Source organism: Protopterus annectens, chromosome 3.part1 (genome assembly GCF_019279795.1).
Source record: "Protopterus annectens isolate FY-2018-M chromosome 3.part1, PAN1.0, whole genome shotgun sequence".
NCBI lineage: Eukaryota > Metazoa > Chordata > Ceratodontiformes > Protopteridae > Protopterus > Protopterus annectens.
The window spans coordinates 4,312,595-4,329,873 of record NC_056732.1 but is presented as its reverse complement, the minus strand read 5'-3'; the positions used below and the strand labels follow the sequence as shown (position 1 = coordinate 4,329,873).

The window sequence follows — 17,279 nt, the reverse complement described above, 5'->3', positions numbered from 1 at the left end:
ATTACCTCTATTTCTTTAACTTCTCCATTACTAATCTCTTTTTCTACTTTTCCTCTTAGTCTTCTTATTTTTTTGTATTGTAAAGTTTTCCATATCTGGATTCCTTTGTCTATATTTTTCTTCAAATATCTTTGGTGCTGCTCTTTTTGTATTAGTTAGTTTTGCTTTCTCCTTTACATAAATATTACTCCATATTAAATCTCTTTTTCTTTCTCATATTCATATTTCTTCTTCATGTCTCCTGATCATCTTGCTTTTCCTTATTCTGGGGACTCACTCCATCATGCTGTGATGTAGTTTGTTTTAGACCTTCTACATTAAATCCTTCACTTCGCAGGCACACCATAACTTCAACTTTTATTTCTTTAACTTCTACTTCACTAATCGTCTTTTCTACATTAAATCTTTGTGCTTTTAGTCTTCTTATTGTGAAATGTTCCATATCTTGATGCCTTTGCCTGTATTTTTCTTTGGATATCTTTGAAACTGCCTTCTGTATATTAGTTAACTTGGCTTTCTCCTTTGCATAAATATTGCACCATATCAAATCTCCCTTTCTTTCCCATGTCCATATTTCTTTTTTCTATTTTTCAAATATCTGTAGGTTTTGTTGTTTATATGTTCTCACTTCCTCAGAGGCTTCTTTTTCCAAAGAGATCAAAGTTTCTTGATCTATATATTGTTTTTCAAAAATCTGTTGTATTTTGTGACAGTTTTTCCTGCGGAAGTATTTTTCTTTCCTCTAATTTCTCTCTTAATCGTTTTGTATATCTTGTGTCTGGAAATGCTGGGCTTTTTACATAATAGCAACAATACATAATTTATTTCTTATCCTCAATAGTCCACTCTGTCGTCTTTATGGCTCTTCTTTGGCCAATCAATTTTTGTCGTTTTTGTGGACTGCTTCTTCCTTCTACAACAGGGGGGCCATCCTCCCCCCATTGTAGGATTGTTTCCGTATTTTGAGGATTCTACACTGTCATCTTTTCCAGTCCTGGCACCAATGCGCCTACCAGGATTGGGCACTTTTTTTATCCTGGGTCTTGTGCACCCAGCTATCTTTTTTTATTTTTGATTTACTTCTGTCCATGATATATGCTATATAAATACAGTGTATTTATCAGTGTCACCTTGGTGAGATTTTGTAAAAAATAGGGTCCACTTCGCAAAGGTACTCACCAAGACTTGAGGATGAATTCAATTGCAGCATTACTATGCTCCTTTGCTTGCTGACTTTTCATCTCTCCACCAGAATCTTCACCCATTCTGCCAGTGTTTCCAGTGTGAGAGCATTGCTGTTTTTCAATCCCTCAGAAAATACTGAGAGCAGTTAGAGATGGAATTTCCAGAACCTTCACCCATTCTTCCAGTGCTGTCAGCTTTGGAGGATGTGTGTGTGTCATTGTCTGTATTTTTCCTGACCATCAGCATGCTGTCCTTAGAAAGGCAGAGAGAATGTATAAAGTTCCTCAGTCTTTTAAGATTTTATGATTTTATACAGTCATCCCAAACCTGACCCAGCAACTGTAGCTTTAGATGTCCATCGGGTTTCACTGTTGCAGTCATTACACTTGGGTTATCCTGCTGTCAGGCTACCCGCAGTCGGCTAGAGTTCCAAAATCTAGGTCTGGCGTCGGTTGCTGTCGCCTCTTCCCTGACGTCAGTGCACCAGGGGTATAAAAGATGCAGCCAGCGCCATTTTCTTCAGTCTTTCTTGCCGCATGGTGCCTAAAGCAAAAGCAGTTCGCAAGTGCCGGTCAGCCGACTCCTGAGATTTTCTAATCGAATTTCAGAACTGAAGTCTTCAATAAAGCTAATTACCCCATTGGGGAAACGTTTTCTTGCTCCAGACCGCTGTCAGTAAACGTTAACAATTGTATTTCTTGTGGGAAGCAAATACCTCATAAGGATTTTCACTCTTACTGCATTCCTTGCCTAGGCCCTGACCACGACGTTGCTAGTTGTCGATTTTGTGCTAGATTCAACCAACGCACTATTAAGCGAAGCTTTGATTTTGCTTTACATTACTTTGGCTGAAGATTTAACTACATAATGCTGTCGGAACAACCGATGACCGGAATTCATAAAAAACGCAAAGACAAAGAAAAGGACAGGCATCCGAGATCCAAAACCGACAACGAAGCCTCTTCTAGGCAAGTCGCCAGTTCGCCGGTTCTCAGTGAGGCACTTTCGGAGCCCCTGACACCCGCTTCCTCATAGCCACAGGCTGCATCCGACTCCCACATGGAGACACCTAGGCCTCTGGAAACTCAAGGTATTGGGCCTACGGAAACTATTCCCTCAGATGGGTCTGGAGCCGCTGAGCAGGCATCGGCTTCTGAGGATGTTTTCAGACCTTCACAACTTACTATTAAGTCCACTGCAATAGCCAAGGCAAAGTCAAAAACACCATTAAAGACAAGAAAACAAGTACAGCAGTCTCCTGGACAGTCATCCATGCCAAAGAAACAGATGCTTAAAATGGCCGAGGACCTAATTACTTTGATCAGGGGTTCCTACCCCCCTCCTGATAAAAGGCCTAGGCAAGACACTGACTATGACTCCTCTGACCAGGTTTCCATTTCTTCTGATTCCGCTTCAGATCAGGGTTATTCTCTCCCTTCCTATGAGGACTCTGATGCAGAAGAATCTATACCTTTAGCCTCTCCACCTGAGGATTACTCTTTTGGGGAAACCTTACACACCATGAGGGAGCATTTCCATTGGGAGAGCCAGGATTATTCAGAATCCAAGAAAAGGCTCAGAGACTTCCTTTTATTGCCTCAGCACAGGCCCCTGGCTATCCCTCCTGTGCTTGATATTGTTGATGATGTTTTCTCTGAATCCAGTTTGTCTCCTGATTCTTTACCCCCTGCACCAGTCAAGCCTGACAGGTACTACAGGGTCCCAGACTCTCATAAATTTCTTTATAAAAACCCTGCTGCTGACCCAGAAACAATTTCTCAGGGTCCCAAAGGGGTTAAGGCTTCCACTGCAAAAAACCCTGTCCCTCCTGATAGGGATACCAGAGCTCTGGATAGATGGGTGAAAAAAGTTTACACTTCTGCTACTTTAGCTGTAAGGGCTTTAAACTGCCAGTTTCACATGCTTAAATATCAGCAATATCTAATGTCTTTGTTAAAACAGAAAATGCTTACAAACTCAGAATGTCCTGACAACAAGGAAATGCAGGATTTATTGCATGCAGCTGAACAAGTGGGAAAGCATACTCTGCAATGTGGTTTTGATTCATTAGAGGCTTCTTGCAGAGCCGCAGTTACAGGCTCTGTCATTCGAAGGTATGCTTGGCTAAAAGAACAAAGTTATCTGATCATGTTAAAGTAAAATTATTGGATGCTCCACTATAGCATGGTACTTTGTTTGGTGCTAAGGCAGAAGAGGTTTTAAAGAAAATGGAGGATAAAGCAAAATCAATGCAGACAGTAAAGGATTTCTTACAGGTTCAGCCACATAGATTTAGCAGAAACTGGCCTTCTGAAAATTTGTCAGACAGGCCAGAAAGAGGCAGAAACAGGTACCCAAGAGGCAGATCTCAGCCCCAAGGCTCATACAGACCTAAACAATGGGAAGCTTCAGCCCCCAAAGGAGGAGAAGACAAATCACAACCTTATAGGAAACGGTCTCAATGACTTCCCTCTACAAATGCCAAGCACTTACTTTTTGGCAGCACCCTTAGGGAGAAAGCTAGCACTTTTCTCACAAAATTGGCACATGATCATCCAGGACAAATGGGTACTGAATATTGTTTCTCATGATTACAGATTCCACTTTCACACCCTTCCAAAATCAAAAGGTATGCCAGACCTGCCACAAATCCAATGGACAGAGGCACAAAAACTAATTTCTGCTCTCATGGACATGAGAGCTATTTAAAGAGTACCACAGCAAGAACAGGGACAAGGATTTTACTCAAGACTTTTCCTGGTACCCAGAAAGGACAAATCCTGGAGACCAATACTGGACCTGTCAATCCTAAATACTTTCCTGGATGTTCCAAAATTCAGAATGTTAACACTGCAGCAACTTCTACCCATGTTGGACAAGAAGGTTTGGCTAGTTACTTTGGACCTCAAGGAGGCATACCTGCATGTCCCAATCAGACAATCTTGCAGAAGATACCTCAGATCCATAGCTGGCTCAATGCATTACCAATTCTCTGCACTTCCCTTTGGCTTATCTACTGCATCCAGGGTCTTCACAAAATGCCTGGCACCAGTAATTGCATTTTGCAGACAAAAAGGAATTCAAATATATCCCTACTTGGACGACTGCCTTACTCGAGCAGAGAGCAAGGACATTCTACTAAAGCATCTGGCGTTTGTAAAAAGATTACTAATTTGGCTAGGGTACACAGTAAATGAAAAGAAGTCAAAACTAGTGCCCTCTCAAGAGATAATATTCCTGGGTGCAAGCTTAAATACAACTGCCCAGATGGCTTATCTCATGCCAGACAAGCAAAGGCAACTGACTCATTACTTTCAAATGATGGTAACAAAGACCCAGCTCCCTGCAAGAAAAATTCTGCAGGCTCTGGGCTTCATGGTATCCTGCATTCTACTAATTCCATATGCAAGACTGCATATGAGGAAACTACAGTGATATCTAAAAAGTGTTTGGACTCAACATTGCCACAGCCTGGAAACAATAATATCTCTTATTCCCTGCCTGCAACAAGAGTTTCGATGGTGGGCCCTGGCCTGTCATCACAACAAGGGACAGCCTTTCACCTTACCCACAGCCATGCAGACAATAACAACAGATGCATTGGATTATGCCTGGGGGGCACACATGGCAGGAAAATGTATTCAGGGCACATGGCCCAAGGAACAAATGCATCTTCACATCAATCAAAAAGAGATGCTAGCTGTACAGCATGCCCTGACAGCCTTCAAGGATCTACTACATCCAGGACAACTATTACTAAAGACGGACAATACCACAGTTATGTGGTACATAAACAAGCAAGGGGGCACACATTCCTACCCGCTCTGCAGGCAAGCCTCGACGTTGTGGAACACAGCACTGACCTATAAAGTACATCTGCAGGCACAATTCCTGCCAGGAAAGAAAAATACTCTGGCGGACGAATTAAGCAGAAATCTCATGGATCCTCATGAATGGAAACTAAATCCACAGGTCTTCAGCATGATAACAAAGAAAAGGGGACGCCCAGACATAGATCTTTTTGCCTCCCCTCACAGCTGCCTACTACAGAGATTCTGCACAAGGACTTATTACTCACAAGCATGGAAAGTGGATGCTCTATCATTCAGCTGCAAAACACTGACAGTTGATGCCTTTCCTCCACTGCCTCTTCTTCCCAAGGTACTCCTAAAAGTCAGACGAGAGAAGCCAAAAATGATTCTGATTGTCCCAGACTGGCCACGCCAGCATTGGTACCCAACCCTAAAGAGCTTGTCTCAAGGCCCAGCCTGGCCTTTACCTCAAATTCCTCATCTTCTGACTCAACAAAACAATCAGATTCTGCACAGTCAACTCAGAACCTTAAATCTGGCTGCAGGGCAGATAATATAGCCACTCAGACCACACCTCTCTCTAAAGCTGTTATGGGTGTCATTTTAGAAGCCAGGAGGCCCAGCACTAGGAAATCTTATGCAGAAAAATGGAAGAGATTCTGTGCTTGTTCCAAATATACCTCAGATTTTACAATACCTAACTGAGATGCTGGACAAAGGCCTATCCTTCTCATCAGTTAAGATCCATGCCTCTGCCATTTCAGCTCATTACAATACGGAACCTCCAATTTTCTCTCATCCACTACTAAGACAGTACCTCAGAGGGGCAAAAAACATAAGACCCCCAAGAAGAGCACCGATACCTACATGGGACCTCAATTTTGTTTTAGAAAAGCTCACACTGCCTCCTTTGAGCCAGCCAATACAGCTTATATAAAATTCTTATCATGGAAAACTGCTTTGCTTCTAGCAATAACTTCAGCAAGAAGAGTCTCAGAGTTACAGGCATTGATGGCTGTGGAACCTTTCATCATTTTTCATCAGGACAGGGTTTCTCTAAGGACAAACCCAACATTTATGCCAAAGGTAGTATCCAGTGTGGCTCTTAATCAAACCATTCATTTGCCAACTTTTTATCCAAATCCCCAGAATAAAGGGGAGAGACTTCTGCACGCTTTGGACATACACAGACAGCTACGCTTCTGTTTGGACAAAACAAAAGCTTTCAGAAAAACTGAGCAACTGTTTGTAGCTTATGCTGCAGAATCACAAGGAAAGCCTATCTCAAAGCAGACTATTTCAAAATGGATAGGACACTGCATTTGATGTTCTTCATCTCACATTGCTGCAGTCCTTACACTTGGGTAGTCCGCTGTCCTCGGTCGGCCCGAATATCAAAGTATAAGGCTGACGTCGGTCAAGGCGCATTTGACTGACATCAGGACGTCAGGGTACAAATGCGCATGACCGATGTCATATCCTCAGTCTTTTTTGCCGCATGGTCCGATGCAGAAGCAGTATTGCAAGTGCCGGTTGGCGTTCTGAAATTTTTCGATTCCGGAGTTTCAGACCAAGTCAAAGTTGGCTAAGTACCCCGTTGGGGAATATTTTGTTTTTTTCTTGCCTCAGTGGTTAAACGGATGTCAGAAAAAGTGAATAACTGCATTTCTTGTGGGAAACAGATACCATAGAGATTATCATACTTTGTGTATTCCTTGTTTAGGGCCTGAGCACGACGTTGTTGGGTGTCGCTCTTGTGCTAGATTCAATAAGCGCACTATAAAGAGGAGATTAGATTGTGCCAGGTTAGTCTTCGGAAAGCGGTGCAATTATAAAATGCCGTTGGATGCTCCGACGCCCGCTTCTTCGAAGAAGCGCAAGGACAAAGCAGTTAAGCCTAGGCTAGAAGAACCGTCCGTACCGGACACCGGTTCTTTAGAGGTGTCGGTAGAGCCGGTGGTTCCACCGGAGGTTTCTTTGGGATCCCAGGGAGAGACCTTGTTATTGCAGGATGTGGCCCCACAGGAGGCAGGTCAGGTGATGGGGCTTCTCAGGTTACTATACTCCCCTCCCTGCCTAGGGTGGTTAGGCCCTCTCCTTCTGTTTCCAAGGCTTCTCCTAGAGGCAGGCCAGGTTTAGCTTCAGCTGGTGTCACCCCTAGTTCTTCTGGAACTGTGCCCAAGAAGCATATGCTTAAAATGGCAGAAGATTTGATTTCTTTGATTAGGGGTTCTTTGCCCCCTCCTGATAAGAGGCCTAGGGTGGAGCCTGAGCTAGGGAGTTTTGAGCAGGCTTGGATGTTTCAGAGTCTTGGCTGAAGACTTGCAGGAGTACTCCTTATTCTGATTCTGATGTGGATGATTCTACTCCTTCTGCTTCTCCTCCTGAAGATTTTTCTTTTCAGAAACTCTTCATTCCATGAGGGAGCATTTTAAGTGGGAAGGTCAGGACTTCTCTGATTCCAGGAAAAGGCTTAGGGAATTTTGTTTTACCCCAGCATAGGCCTTTGGCTATACCTCCTGTTTTGGATGTAGTGGAAGATGTTTTACAGAAGCTTCTCTTAATCCTGATTCTTTGCCTCCTGCTCCTGTTAAACCGGATAGGTATTACAGGGTGCCTGAAGTTCATAAGTATCTTTTAAGAGTCCTAGGGCAGACCCAGAAACTGTTAGCCAGGGGCCTAAAGGTGTTAAGGCTTCTGTTGTCAAGAATCCGGTTCCTGCAGATAAAGAAGCCAGGGCCTTGGATAGATGGGGAAAGAAAGTTTATACTTCTTCCACTCTGGCTATGAGGGCTTTGAATTGCCAGTTTCACATGTTAAAATACCAAAACTATCTCCTTTCACAGTTGAAGTCTAAGGTTGATGCTCTGGCGGAAGGTATTGATTGTAAAGAGTTACAAGATTTAGTACATGTTTCTGAACAGGTGGGGAAGCATTCTTTGCAATGTGGTTTTGATGCTGTATAGGCCTCGTCTAGGGTGGCTGCCACTGGGTCAGTTCTTCGCAGGCACGCCTGGCTGAGGGATCAAAATTTATCTGACCATGTTAAAACAAGGATTTTAGATGCCCCTTTACAATCTGATGTGTTGTTTGGTTCTCCTGTTGAGGCAGTTTTAAAGAAAATGGAAGACAAGGCTAAGTCTATGCAGACTGTTAAAGATTTTTTGCAGGTTCAGCCTCCAAAGTTTAGTAGAAATTGGCCTGCTAAAGGGTGGACGTATCCTTCTTATGATTCCCAGTCTAGGGGTAGATCTAGACGTCGTGGGGGCAGAGCTCAGGGTTCTTTCAGGCCTAGAACAGGGAGTTCTCCTGCACAGTCTTCGGGTGAGGGCAGGGGTCAGTCCTTTCGTAAACAGACCCAATGACCTACCTTTTCAGCTGCCAGAGCCTTCTCGTCTGGCAGCACCTTTGGGAGGAAGGTTGGCACTTTTCAAAGAAAATTGGAGTTTAATTACCCAAGACAAATGGGTATTGGATATCATACACCAAGGTTACAGGTTTTATTTCCATACCTTGCCTCCTTTCAGAGGCATGCCAGACGTTCCTCCTCAACAAAGAATAGAGGCTCGCAAGCAAATTTCTCTGTTACTTCAACTAGGGGCCATACAGCCGGTCCCTATGCCAGAAGTGGGCCTAGGATTTTATTCTCGCCTGTTCCTAGTACCAAAGAAGGGGAACACGTGGAGACCAGTTTTGGATTTATCTATCCTCAACACTTATCTGGACATTCCCAAGTTCAAAATGTTGACGTTACAACAGCTTTTACCTTTGCTGGGCAAGGATCATTGGATGGTAACTTTGGATCTCAAGGAGGCTTACCTTCATGTTCCTATCAGACTAAGTTGCAGGAAGTATCTGCGTTTTCGAGCTGGGACTTCTCACTATCAGTTCTCTGCATTGCCCTTTGGCTTATCTACTGCGCCCAGAGTGTTCACGAAAGTTCTGGCTTCAGTGATAGCTTTCTTCAGGCTAAAAGGAATACAGATCTATCCTTATTTGGACGACTGCCTGATTCTGTCTCAAGGAAGGGAAGAGCTTCTTCATCATTTGGAATATGTGATAGCAGTGCTAAGATGCCTGGGGTATTCTGTGAACGAAATAAAGTCCAGTCTAGTACCCTCTCAGGACATGTGCTTTCTGGGTGTAAGACTGAATACAGCATCCCAGATGGCCTTTTTAACCCCGGACAAACAAAAGAATCTTTCCCTTTACTTCCATCAACTATCTCATCAGTCCGGGCTGACTGCAAGGACAGTCCTTCAAGCCTTAGGGTTCATGGCATCTTGTATTCTGGTGCTTCCCAATGCCAAACTGCATATGAGGAAGCTGCAATGGTATCTCAAAATGTATGGACACAGCACTGCCAGGATCTGGACACTGTCATTCAAATAATACCTTGCATTCAAAAGGAATTTTTGTGGTGGGCTCAGGAATGTCACCTAAACAAGGGACTCTCTGTGACCCGGCCAGAGGCGAGTCAGATTTTAACGACAGATGCCTCAGACAAAGCTTGGGAGCTCATCTAAATGGAAAGTGGATACAAGACAAGTGGCCTGCCAGACTACAACATCTACATATCAATCTGAAGGAGATGTTAGCAGTCCAGTTTGCATTAATAGCTTTCAAGGATTTACTTCTTCCAGGGCAGGTGTTGATTCTAACAGACAACACAACTGTCATGTGGTACATCAGCAAGCAAGGGGAACACATTCTTATCCTCTATGCAGGCAAGCAATGATTTTGTGGGAGACTGCTCTCAGTTTACAGCTCAATCTTCAGGCAAGGTTTCTGCCAGGAGCACAGAACTCCTTAGCAGATGTGTTGAGCAGGCAATTATGGATCCCCACGAGTGGAAATTGGATCCTCATGTATTTCAGAAATTGACAGTGTCATGGGGAACTCCAGACATAGATCTGTTCGCTTCTCCACTAAACCATCAGCTGCCAAAGTTTTGCACAAAAGGTTTCATCCCACAGCTTGGAAAGTGGATGCTCTTTCTTTCAATTGGAGCAATCTTCATGGGTATGCCTTTCCACCTCTGCCTCTCCTCCCAAAGGTACTTCTAAAGGTCAGACAGGACAAGCCAAGGATGATTTTAATAGCTCCAGATTGGCCTCGACAGCACTGGTACCCATTACTGAGAAGTCTGGCGGAAGCCTCCATGGCCTTTGCCTTCGATTCCACACCTGTTGTCACAGGAGGACAGCCATTTGCTCAATGTCAAACTTCATTCTCTTCACCTAACAGCCTGGCATATTCTGTTTTGAACCATAGAGGGTCTCAACTTCCACAACAAGTTTTGAATGTGATTTTGGAAGCTAGAAGGCCTAGTACAAGGAAAGTGTACGCAGATAAATGGAAGAGATTTTTATTTTGGAGTGCAGCAAAGGATTTTGATGTTTCTGAGCCTAATTTAAGTGTGACTCTTCAATATCTTACTGAGTTACTGGACAAAGGTTTGTCCTTCTCTTCTATTAAGGTTCATGCTGCAGCTATTTCAGCTCACTATGAATGTGACCCTCCATTGTTTTCTCATCCTTTGTTCAAGCAATTTCTTAGAGGGGCAAAGAATATAAGACCCCCACGTAGAGCTCCTACTCCTGCTTGGGATCTCAATTTTGTGTTGGAGAAACTCACTCTACAACCTTTTGAGCCTGCAGCTACTTCTGAGTTGAAATATTTATCATGGAAGACTGCCTTTTTGTTGGCCATTACCTCTGCAAGAAGGGTTTCTGAATTGCAGGCCCTTATGGCGGTTGAGCCTTTCTTGATTTTCCATCAGGATAGGGTATCTTTACGTACTAATCCTTCCTTTATGCCTAAGGTGGTTTCTAGTGTGGCGTTAAACCAAACTATTCATTTGCCTACTTTTTATGCAAATCCCCAAAATAAAGATTTTGCACACTTTAGATGTACACAGGCAGTTGCGATATTATTTGGACAGAACTAAAGGGTTCAGGCAGTCTCAGCAGTTGTTTGTTTCTTTTGCTTTGAGTTCTCAGGGCAAGCCTGTGTCAAAACAAACTATTTCTAAGTGGATTGGGTTTTGCATTGCTTTCTGTTATTCCCATCATGGCAAGGAGATTCCAGCTGGGATTAGGCCTCATTCCACTAGGGCTACTGCCACTGACAGCCTTTTGAGGGGAGTGGCAACCAAGGATATTTTGGAGGCAGCTACTTGCAGTTCAGTGCATACTTTTTCTAGGCATTATCACCTACCACTTTACTCTAAATCCAGGGCTGGTTTTGCCACTGCTGTTTTGCAGGGCATTTTGGCAGCTCCTGTTTCTGTAGTTTGGCCATCCTCCCTTACCTCTGCTTTGGGATTCTACCCAAGTGTAAGGACTGCAGCAATGTGAGATGAAGAACATAGTACAGTTTTGTACCTACCATAAATGTAGATGTTCAAGATCCACATTGCTGCAGTCAATTACCTCCCTCCTTCCCTCTGTAGTTAGAGGTGGTTGTGTGGGTTGGGTTGTAAATATTGTGTATATTGTATATTGTATATATTGTACATATAATTAGTGCAAGGGTGGTTGGTTGTTTGTTTGCTGTCTTTTGGTTTTGACCTTTATTTTTAGGGTCTTCTGACATCTGGGGAAAGAAAAGACTGAGGATATGACGTCGGTCATGCGCATTTGTACCCTGACGTCCTGATGTCAGTCAAATGCGCCTTGACCGACGTCAGCCTTATACTTTGATATTCGGGCCGACCGAGGACAGCGGACTACCCAAGTGTAAGGACTGCAGCAATGTGGATCTTCGAACATCTACATTTATGGTAGGTACAAAACTGTACTTTTCTGCTATTCACATGACAAGCCAGTGCCTAAGGGCATTAGGCCACATTCAACCAGAGCAGCAGCCACTTCAGCAGCCTTCCTCAGAGGAGTACCAACCAAAGACATTTTAGAGGCTGCAACCTGGAGTTCAGTGCACACTTTCACCAAGCACTACCACTTACCTCTCTACTCTAAATCCAGAGCAGGCTTTGCCACTGCAGTTCTGCAGGGCCTTGTAGCCTCACCTAATCCTATTTAGGCCCAGCCACCCAACCTCAACTTTGGGATTCAACCCAAGTGTAATGACTGCAACAGTGAAACACGATGAACATAGTACAGTTGTGTACCTACCATAAATGTAGATATTCGAGTGTATTCACTGTTGCAGTCCAGGTTACCCTCCCACCATCCCCCTTTCTTTTGCTGGGTCTTATCTGTACTTCTCTATCCTGTACAACCTTTTTGGTGTATTTGCTTGTAGATGAAGGAAATGTTATTTTGGTGCATGCATTTCATATTGCTATATTTTTCAGCCTACCTATTTGGGGCACCTGACATCTGGGGCAAAAAAAACTGTAGAAAATGGGGTCGTCTGCATCTTTTATACCCCTGGCGCACTGACGTCAGGGAAGAGGCGACAGCAACCGATGCCGGACCTAGACTTTGGAACTCTGGCCGACTGCGAGTAGCCTGCCAGCAGGATAAGCCAAGTGTAATGACCGCAACAGTGAATACACTCGAACATCTACATTTATGGTAGGTACACAACTGTACTTTAATCCTTCTGCTGCTAAACATTTGGTTAATTCCAATTCTACATTTTCTGACAAGGACGGGAAAATTGATAAGTATGGTGAAAAAGTGCATGTGTCTGCAACTTTGATTTTTTTTTTTGTAGAATTTTGAATTGTCTGGCTCATATGTTAGAAAGTTTATTCTAGCTAATTGTTAAACCTGCAGGCCAAATATTTTCCATTCTTTTTCTTTTGATAATAAATCTGCTTTTAAGTGGTTTAGTGACTGGTAAAATGGAAGAAATTCCCAATTCTTTAAAGAGTGTGTTTATGACACTCTTGATACTTCTTCCAGGGCTGTAGCCACTGGTACTGTTTTAAGGAGGTATGCCTGGTTGCATTCTATGAACCTCTCTGATGACGTGGAAAATGAGAATTTAAATTCCCCTTTGGATAATGATTTAGTTTTTATGACAAAGGGAGGTGCTGCCAGCACAGCTGGCTGGAACTTTGTAAATAATTATATGTCATTTGTGAATATCAAACTAATTTATATAAGATGCTTGTGTCACAAACATATTAGAACTGTATGTCATGTGTGTCAAAATTGCTTTGTACAGATGTTGGTGTTGAAAAGGTATTTATAAAGTGCTGTGTTTAAAATGTAACCACAGTGTGCCCTACTGGAAGAGAAATGTACATGCACTATTGTAACTGTTTAAATGTACGTGTTAACAGAGAAAACTAGAGGGTTAACCTCAGTCCAGCAAACTTTGGAAAATATTTGAAATTAAATCACTTTATAGGCTAGCCCATAAAAGATGAATGCAGCTAGAGACACACAGGATTTACTAGGAAACTTTATGCATTGTTTTTGGAGTGAACTAACTGCTATTTTGAAAGGATGAAGTAATGCAATTGTTTTATGACTTCCAGCATCTACCAAAGATCTAAGCAAAAACCCTTGTTATGAGTATTTTTACAGGTAGATGCTAAATACTGCCAGCTTCAGCAATGGGGGTTTTATCTGGAAACTACAAGTCAGATAACCAGAAATGATGTCATTCTGCAAGCTATCCCAGCAATAATATTTTAGATATTATTTTGAGAAGTCTCTTAGTGAGACAAAGCATTCTGTATTCTGTCTTGGACCTGACAACAAGAACCATTCATCACATCATGTGCCTTGCTCTATATGAACTAAGTTTCTAGGGAATGGTGTAATTCTCTTAGATACAGTCAGGAATATACTGAAGCTTAGTTTAGATCTTGTTTTTTTATTTGTGTGAGCCTGTACTGCATTGTTATTTTAAATATCTCCTCTGATTTTGAACTCTGATGTCACTGTGAGTATATACTTAGCATTTTCTTGTTCTTTTATTATTTATTATTAAATATGTTTAAACCTTTTATTGTGGCTGATCTCTGTAGATATATTTAAATTCTGAGAGTACTTGCATATTTAGTTGGTGACACTATGTGGGCCACTCCCAATAACCTTGCTCTTGGTCAAACTACCATTTGTATTAACATTAACATTACACAGTAAAATTGGGCACCTTTTGTTAAGGGCCCTAAGGTAGCTGATAAGGAGTGACTGGTGGATTGGTAACTACCTTATAGTCTAGGCAGAAGGGGGCATAGCTAGTAAATCTGTACCAGCCTTTCCCAGGTGCGTGTGTGCCAATCAAACCTCAGTTTGTGTGTGTGTGTGTGTGTGTGTGTGTGTGTGTGTGTGTGTGTGTGTGTGTGTGTGTGTGTGTGTGTGTGTCAGTTACTTGGGCAGAGACATGAAACACTGCTTGGACAGAGAGGGTGCTGGAGGTTTTGGCTTAGTCACCCAGCTGAGGTCTGAACTTTATAGCTATGTCAATGGGGAGTTTTATTAAGGATCTGGGGAGAGGGGGAGAAAACAGCTCCTGACTGACTGTGGTCTGTGTGTTCTCTTAAGGGAAATTGCATGATGCAGAGTGCTACATCTGGAAATAGTGTGTGCACCTGTCATCCTCTCAGTGAACAACCCTCCACAGGTGCCAGTGGTGAGTATTGAGGCTCCTTGATTACTGGTCCAGTGGTGAGTCTTCACAGGTTCTTCTACTGTAGAAGTTATCAAAATGTGTGATGGGAGGGGTAAGCTGACATAGGAAATCACTTAGGATATCTCAGCCCTCCTCTTCTGTATTTTCTATGGGATTCTCTAGCCCTTCATCCAGTTTTGGCAAGAAACAAAATAAACAATCTCGGCAAAATCCTAGTAAACAGATGTTTAAGAAGAAATGGCAAGGGGGCTCCAAAAGGAATGCAGGAATTCTCCCAAAACCAAGGACAGTCCAAGAAGTCAAAATTACTGTTTAAGGGACCTTGTTTCTCCCTTCCACCCTGGTGGCTGTCCCTTTCAGAAAGTCTGAATTTCCACTTTTCCCTGTGGCAACAGATAGTCTCAGACAAATGGGTTCTGAAGATCACTCAGCAAGGTCACAGATGGCAGTGGAAGGAAATTCCTCCTTTCCAAGGGGCAATTCCCCACCTAGCAGACCATTATGTTTTATTTCCCCTGTCCTTTAACACATGCTGTATCAGGGAGTGAAAGAGACAGATGTTATGTGATCCTATCTCGCCTACATTCTGTACTGATGGGTTCGGAGCCGATCCTCGGCTCCGACTCGGCACGCTATACTATAGAGCGAAGTCTCTTATTGGCTGAGCTATTCTACATCCCAGGATGCACCACCACAGCTTCCCCAGATCTCGTTTGCCACTTTACAGCAAAGACGTGGTCTCGGACTTGGCTGAGCTAAGTGCTTAGAAATTTTTGATTCTTATACCCAAAAGCTGTTTTAACAGCTATCGTTGTTGTGTGACTGAGTTTCGGTGATTTTTTCTGGTAAACTTGTCTTTAATTTGAGGGAAAGGATCCCGTTTCAGTTAGAGGGGCCTTGCCCTCGCGCGTGTTAAAATATTTAGAGTGAGTGTTGTTCTAGTGTTGTAGTTTAGTTGGACAAGTAATCCCGTTTACGTTAGAGGGATTTTGTCCTTATTTGATCTTCTTTTACTCTTCTTAATAAGTTTTGTGAGAGTTTTTTGAAGTGAGTAGTACTGTTTTGTGTAAACATGTCGAAAGAGCATAGACCTTCTGGGTTCAAAAAATGCTCTAAGTGCAGCTACAAGATGTCTATAACAGATGATCATTTGTTGTGTGTGTATTGTTTAGGCCCTAAACATCTTCAGGAGTCATGCAGCGTTTGTCACGCTTTTTCCTCCAGAGTCCTCCAAGAGAGGAAAAATAAATTGATTCTAAAAGGGCTTATTACACCTTCTTTTGAGGAGGCTTTATCATCTTCCTCTTCTCCATCGAAGAAAAAGAAATCGTTGGCTCCGACCAGCCCGTCGGAACCGGCCACAAAGAAATCTCGGCAGGCTTCTCCATCGGCTCCATGGACTTTGGAGCCGAGGGCAGAATGGTCTGCCTCGATGCCTCTAGCCTCGACTCCTCTGGCTTCGGAGCCGACGGCTAGAGCTTCGAGAGGCGGGTCACCTTCATCAGCTCCACTGCCTTCGGAGCCGATGAGAGTTGCCCGCTCAGACTCTTCCTCTTCGGCGCCGAAGTCCACTTCAGCTCCGAGGGAAATTGCTATGGTTGTGGAGTCTCCCTCGGCACCGATATTTATCGAGACGATTCGGAGCCGGTCCCACAGTCCTTCGGAACCAGTGGAGAAGTCGACTCGAACCCGTTCGATCTCTTCTCGGTCTTCGAGAATGTCGGATTCGGACATAGACAGGGTACTTTAAAGGCTGTTTCAGTCTCCAGTCTTCCAAAAGTTAGTTTCGGCTCCAGCCCAGTCGGCTCCGGAGCCGATTGTCCACCCTGTTGTCGTGGTTCCTCCTCCAACAGCCTCGGCACCGTTGGAGTCGGTGCTGGTGGAGCCGATGGAGGTTTTCGGGTCGGCTCCGACCCTTACTCCAACCCCGCCCTTCGGGTCGGAGTTCGGTACATGGACCTCCTCGGTCGGCCCCGGGGGTGACGCTTCGGGACCGGTGTTTTCGGTTCCGAGCCTCCCTCTCGGTGCGTCGGCTGCGGGAGTGCCGTCTACTGTTGTGGCCTCGGGGGTCGGACCTTCCCAGGATTCTGGGGGTCCGGCCTTCAGGGCCATGAGGAGTGCTTTGGCCAAATCTTCTTTGGCTACCTCCACCGTCTCTCCGGCACCTTCCCTTGGCACGGAGACTGGTTCCTTTGTTGTCCCCCTGTCTCAAGACAGCGGAGCCCTGGGGCCTGAGGTCACCCCCATTGGGGGTTCTCCCCTTCCTGGAGGTCCTTCCGAGGCTTCTTCGGAGGAACCTCCCAGGAAGAGACAGTGCAAGAGGAAGCACGTCGACTCCCCGGACGAGTCTCTCACCTCGGACACCGACCTCGATGATGCGGAGGGGTCCCCCAAGTCGTCCTCGGATGATGTCTCCTTTGCGGACATCTTAGAAATCCTGAAGCAACGAGGCGACTGGCAGTCCAAACCCCCTTCTGCTGAGGAGTCGGTATTCCTCAAGGCCTTCGGGGCTCAGCCCTCCGCCTCCTGGGTGTCTCCGCCCTTCGATGAGCTTCTAGATTTGATCTCTCGAAGGGCGTGGGAGCACCCGGATTCTGTGGAACCGGTGCCAGCTCGCCCCAATAAATTTCTTTCAGCCCCCCCCCCAAAAAGGAGTTCCTCTCTAAAGGTGTGGCTGTGGATGCCCTGGTGGTGGCATCTGCTACCCAACAAGATGTGGCAGAG

At 44.2% G+C, this 17,279-nt stretch overlaps 1 protein-coding gene across 1 annotated transcript in view; it reads left to right on the top strand.

The window, feature by feature from the left end:
• MIOS (meiosis regulator for oocyte development) overlaps positions 1-17,279 on the top strand; it is an 876,134-nt gene that overhangs the window by 117,467 nt on the left and 741,388 nt on the right. The window lies entirely within an intron of this gene.